The sequence below is a fragment of the Acomys minous genome, assembly GCF_964271855.1.
Source record: "Acomys minous genome assembly, chromosome: 5".
NCBI classification, from domain to species: Eukaryota; Metazoa; Chordata; class Mammalia; order Rodentia; family Muridae; genus Acomys; species Acomys minous.
In genome coordinates, this window is record NC_140494.1 from 127,504,417 (window position 1) to 127,509,785 (window position 5,369).

The 5,369-nt window shown below is 46.7% G+C and overlaps 1 pseudogene across 1 annotated transcript; it reads right to left on the reverse strand.

Annotated features, from left to right (window-relative positions):
• Window positions 1-646: 646 nt before the first annotated feature.
• LOC311597685 (peptidyl-prolyl cis-trans isomerase A-like) lies at window positions 647-1,166 on the reverse strand (annotated as a pseudogene). The gene has a single exon. The product of its transcript is annotated as a peptidyl-prolyl cis-trans isomerase A-like (transcript).
• Between the last annotated feature and the right edge of the window lie 4,203 nt (window positions 1,167-5,369).

The window sequence follows — 5,369 nt, forward strand, 5'->3', positions numbered from 1 at the left end:
ATGGCTTCACAGAAACTGCCCCAAGTAACCGCGCCACACCCTGCACCTTGCTTCTCCCACAGCGGACTCCCCTCTCTTACCACCACTGCCCTTTCCCTATCTCCTGCCATGGGGCTTTTGTGGAAACACTTAGCACAACTGTAACTTGTCATTTACTTGAGTGATTTCTTCAGTGACCACATTTCCTGTCCTTGCTGAGTGGTGAGATGGCTAAGGGCAAGAGCTACAGCTCCTGCGCTCATCAGCGATCTCTGACATCTGCTACAGTGCCTGGCGTGTAGCAGGTGCCCATATACACACTATTAAACAGGTGACCGAAGGAATAGAAGAAGGGATGACACTGTGTGGCACACTGGCTAGGGGGCAAGAGTTAGGCTGTCACTTGGGCTTGGGCCTACACCACCCTTCTTTACCTCTACAGCGTCCCTGTCTTGCTGTTTTTCTTATTTACTCTTCATCCATAATCATAAAATTAACTCTGCAATTCAGCTAGACTTGGAGGAAAATAAGGACAATATGGAACCCAAAGAACTTCGGTGAGAGCAGAGATTACAGGGCACTGCTGCGGACAGATGGGGTGGGCGCTCTCCTGAGCTCTAGAAGGAATGGCGCCCCCGCTGGGTAAGATGCCCGCAAGTCAGAAGAGCTAGAGCTGTCCACAGTTGGGATGGCGATCTTCCTGGTGGTCTTGCCATTCCTGGACAAAGCACTCCATGGCTTCCACGGTGCTCATGCCTTCTATCACCTTCTTTCACCTTCCCAAAGACCACATCTATGCAACCAGCCATTCAGTCTTGGCAGTGCAGATAAGAAAAACAAAACAAAACAAAACTGGGAACCATCTGTGTCTGGTCCAGCATTGGCTGTGGGCAAGATGCCAGGACCTGTGTGCTTCAGGATGAAATTCTCATCCTCAGATTTCTCTCCCCATAGATGGACCTGCCGCCAGAGCCATTATGGCGTGTGACATCACCACCCTGGCACATGAACCCTGGGATAATTCTGTGAAAGGAGGAATCCTTATATCCAGACGCTTTCTCTCTGGTGCTCAGAGCAGGAAAGTTCTCTGCTGTTGCTGGAACTTTGTCTGCAAACAGCTCAAAGGAGACACGGGCCAAGGGCTCGCCATCGGCCATGATGTTGAAGAGTGTGGTGGGGTTGACCATGACTACAGCACGTGGTGACAGGGACCAGTGGCGTCTCTTAAGGGAATGGAAAGGATCCCAGAAGAGTATAAGCTCAGGTCTACTCTTAATCCCACTGCTTGCTGCCTCAAATTTGCTTTAATTTTCTTTTTCTTGAAACAGGATTTTTACGTAGCCCGAGCTGGCCTTGAACTCACTATGTAGCTGAAGATGTCTTAGAACCTCTGATCCTCCCATGTCTACCTACAAGTGCCAAGATTGCAGGCATGCACCACCATACCACACACAGTCTTAGGTAGTGCTGGGGATTTAAGTCAGGGCTCAGTGCGTACTAGGCACTCTGTCTACTGGGCTATGTACAGTACACGCACTCTGAACTGTCTTTTAACACAACCCACGTGGCCACAGCACAACACACACGGCCAGAGGCTGCCCAGATCCCAGGCTGTTTGCAGGTAGGATGTCTGAACCCACGGAGACTCCTGTGGTCTCCTTCCCCTCAGAGCAGCAGCAAAAGACGGGTGCGCCTCTGGGGGTCTTGAACCTAGATCTCGATTATCCTAGCTAATGATATTTAAATTATGCTTGTCTGCCATAAAAATATACCGCAACCTGCTAAAAAATGTGCTGCCTGCTGGTAAGTGCTGCCCCGCTGCCATTTCAGTCCTTTCCCCCCATCTCGTTCGGCTTCGTGTTACCCGAAAAGACGCTCGGGTCCCATCAAGCATTTCTTGACATCTGCTACTTGAAAAATAAAGCAAAAACCAACGAATCCTTCTCTTGTTGTCCTATTAACACTGTTTTGTTGAAAAAGTAATGCAAGTGTAGTAAAAGCATCTCAGGGGACAGAGTAGGGCGCCCAGGGGAGTGAGTCTCTCTCTCTCTTGCTGGTGGATCTCCTCTCACCATTACGACTTTCTCGGAAGAGCTTTTGGACTATTCTCTATATAAAAAAATGTCGTGTCCCAGCCCGCGGGAAAAATCGAATCAGGGTTCACATGAAAGAGGGAGTGGGGATTGAAAGTAGGATACAGAGACGTGAGAAATAACGAATCAAGTGAGGAAATTTCTGATCAAGATTCCCTTTAATGCCCGACTAGTAAGAATACATAGAGAGCAAGGTCAATCGGATCTATTCTGATCCCACTCACCCTCGCTCCCAGGAAAGAATACCATAGCCTGAATTGCTCCCTGTAGAACTTCCTAGTTCTCTGAGTAGTTCCTTGTAAGAACTTCCTACATCCTCTGGGTGGTTCCAAGTTGAGACTTCTCTACTCTTTCAAAGGTAAATAGTCCAAGGATGGCCTAGAACACAAGACCTCCTGAGGCAAAGGTCAGCAACTCGAAGGTCACAGAGTGCAGCCTAAGCACAGGATTTCTGACATGGCAGAATTTGGCATGGCTCCCCACACAAAAATAGGTCTTTGTGTGTGTTTATATAAATGTGTACACACACACATATATACATATGTTGTTATGCATATACTTCTAATAGCCAAAAGTAAGTATGTTTTGCAGAAGCGATAATGTGTATCATCAAACAGCTCTCTTCAATCCTCCCCACACTGTTACTTCAACTTCTAATTGCCTTCCATTTATTTATGTGGTTGGAATTCATTACTGGAGGTACAAGGAACTTGGCAGCATCCAGACGTTTGGCAGGAAACCCTTCCTTCCCTCATAGTAGTAATTAAAAGCCTGTTCCAAAGTGGAAATTAATCTGGTACTTCAAATAAGCAGATATTTATTAAGCTACTAGAAGCAGCCTGGCATGCTCCAACTGGCATGGGAATTCAGGAATTACGACCTTGCTGGTCTACCAACAGTGTGGCCTGGATAGGTCACTTCCTCTCTCTGAGGTCCCGTCTCCCTCCCAGAAAGCTGAGGACGCAGGGCAAAATATTTTTCCAGATTCCTTCTTGCTTTTTTTTTTTTCTTTCTACTTTTCAGCTGCATGAATTCTGTTTAAGAATAAACAAGATTATCCCCTGGGGACAGGGCTCAGAGGGGGAAGAGTGCATGCATGAGGACCTACCTGAGCGGTAACCCCTGGAGCCACAGAAACACGGGGCATGGCTGTGCATTCCTGAAACTCCAGAGGCTGTGAGTGGGGAGAGGTGAGTCCTGTAGGCTCCAGGGAAAGCAAGTCTCAGAGACAGTGAGCTTCAGGGACAGTGAGAGACCCTGTCTCAGTGGAATAAGGGAGAGAGTGATAAAGACACCTGTGCCCTGTTCTGACTTATGCACACACACACACACACACACACACACACACACACACACACACACCACACAATACACACAGACATACACACCATGCACACACACCACACACACAAACCACACACCATACATACCACACACACACACACACACCTGAACATACATACACAAAGATAAAAGAGTTATTAACAAAAATATAAATATTAAAATGCTATGCCAGAAAGAGGTCCTGTGGATTTACCGTATGATAATCATTACTTCTGTCAATCAAATATCCCTAGATCTTTTAAGTACTCAGCAGGATTAAGGGCCCTCTCCTTGGGGATCATCCTTAGTCACAGGACTTGCTGGTGGTCGGTAAAATGGAACTGAACATCAGTAGAAAATGTGTAAGTCATTGCATAATCTCTTGCACTCTCATTTTTGGACCCGTCCTTGGTCTGAGTCTCTAAGCAAGGACACTGTAGGACATAGTGCCAGCTAACCCTCTGTGGACTCCTAGTGAAAATAAATAGACCTTAATATCTAAGTCAGTCATATACTATAGACCTTTGTTGGTACTCACATGACTAAGGCTAACCAATGCATCATGAATATACTAGACATATCTCTTAAGAACCCAAAACTGCCGGGCGTGGTGGCGCACGCCTTTAATCCCAGCACTCAGGAGGCAGAGGCAGGCGGATCGCTGTGAGTTTGAGGCCAGCCTGGTGTACAAAAGTGAGTCCAGGACAGCCTAGGATACATAGAGAAACCCTGTCTCGAAAAACCAAAAAAAAAAAAAAAAAAAAAAAAAAAGAACCCCAAACTACAGAGCAAGAGCAGCAATCTCCCAGCATCCACAGGGCTCCATGTGAACATTTGAAGGCTTCCTCACTGATTTCCAGGGCCATTTTTAATTCTTAGTGGAGTTTTCCCCTTGTCTTTCTTCCCATCTTTTCTCTCATCTTTCTTTCTTTTATTCTTCTCTGTCCCTTTTTAATCTGTTTCCTACACTTTGACCTATTTCCCTATTTTATGTTCTGTCTTCTGAGAGCTTGCTCTCTCTCCTCTCCCACTCCCTCCCGTCTCCCCTTTTCTTACAAAGCATTCTCTTGACACCCCCTGACGATGGCGCCCCTGGGTCTGCCTTTCAGCTTCACAAAGCCCCACGTGGTCTCCACTTCCAAGCTCTTTCATGCATCTTTTTTCTTTCTTCTGGAACCCCCTTAATCTGCTTTGTCTGAGCTCCTTAATCAGAATGACCAGTACCTCCTCGAATTTTTTGGGCCACATGAACCTCACTGACCTACCCAGTGACCCTGTTATAACTGATGCCATCTTCTTCCTTTGGGGGGGTGGGGTGGGAATCTGTCGATCTTAGTGAAATTGGAAGTTTTTCCAAATGGTGGACATTCTTTTATATTTCACTGGTTATTTTCAGAATTCTTACCATGAGTAAGTCACAGTACCACCAATGAGAAACCCCAGAGCTATCTGCAAGAGAAGGCTAGGGCTGGGGAGTAGTCACAAACCATGGTAGTGCTTGAAATGTTTGTGGGTGGGGCCAAACTAGACTCTTGAGAGTTTCCCAAATGATCTGCCAGGCAAATTCTAGCTCCAGGTAGTATTGATTTGTACAATTTCCAGGTGTCAGGACAAAGGACATTCAAGTTGAGTGGCACATATATCAACCAAAGTTATGAGCAAGGACTAGCAGTAGGTGGAGTGTTAAAAAGTGGGGCTCTAAGAGAGGGTTGGTGTAACCGATGGTGTGTGTTAGGGTTCTCCTGGAAAGCCCACTGGGGAGCAGAGGGTCATCTTCTAGGGTGCTGAAGCCTGAGTCTAAGGCCATCCTTGACACCAGATACCTACAGATCACATGAACGCTCACATAGCTCACCCCAGGGCAGAATGGATTAAGGCAACTGCTACTATCTTCAAGTGGAAGGAGGTGGAGTCTGGTTTGCCTCCACAGTAGGATGAGGAAAGCAATCTCTCTCATCAGAGCAGCCATGGGAT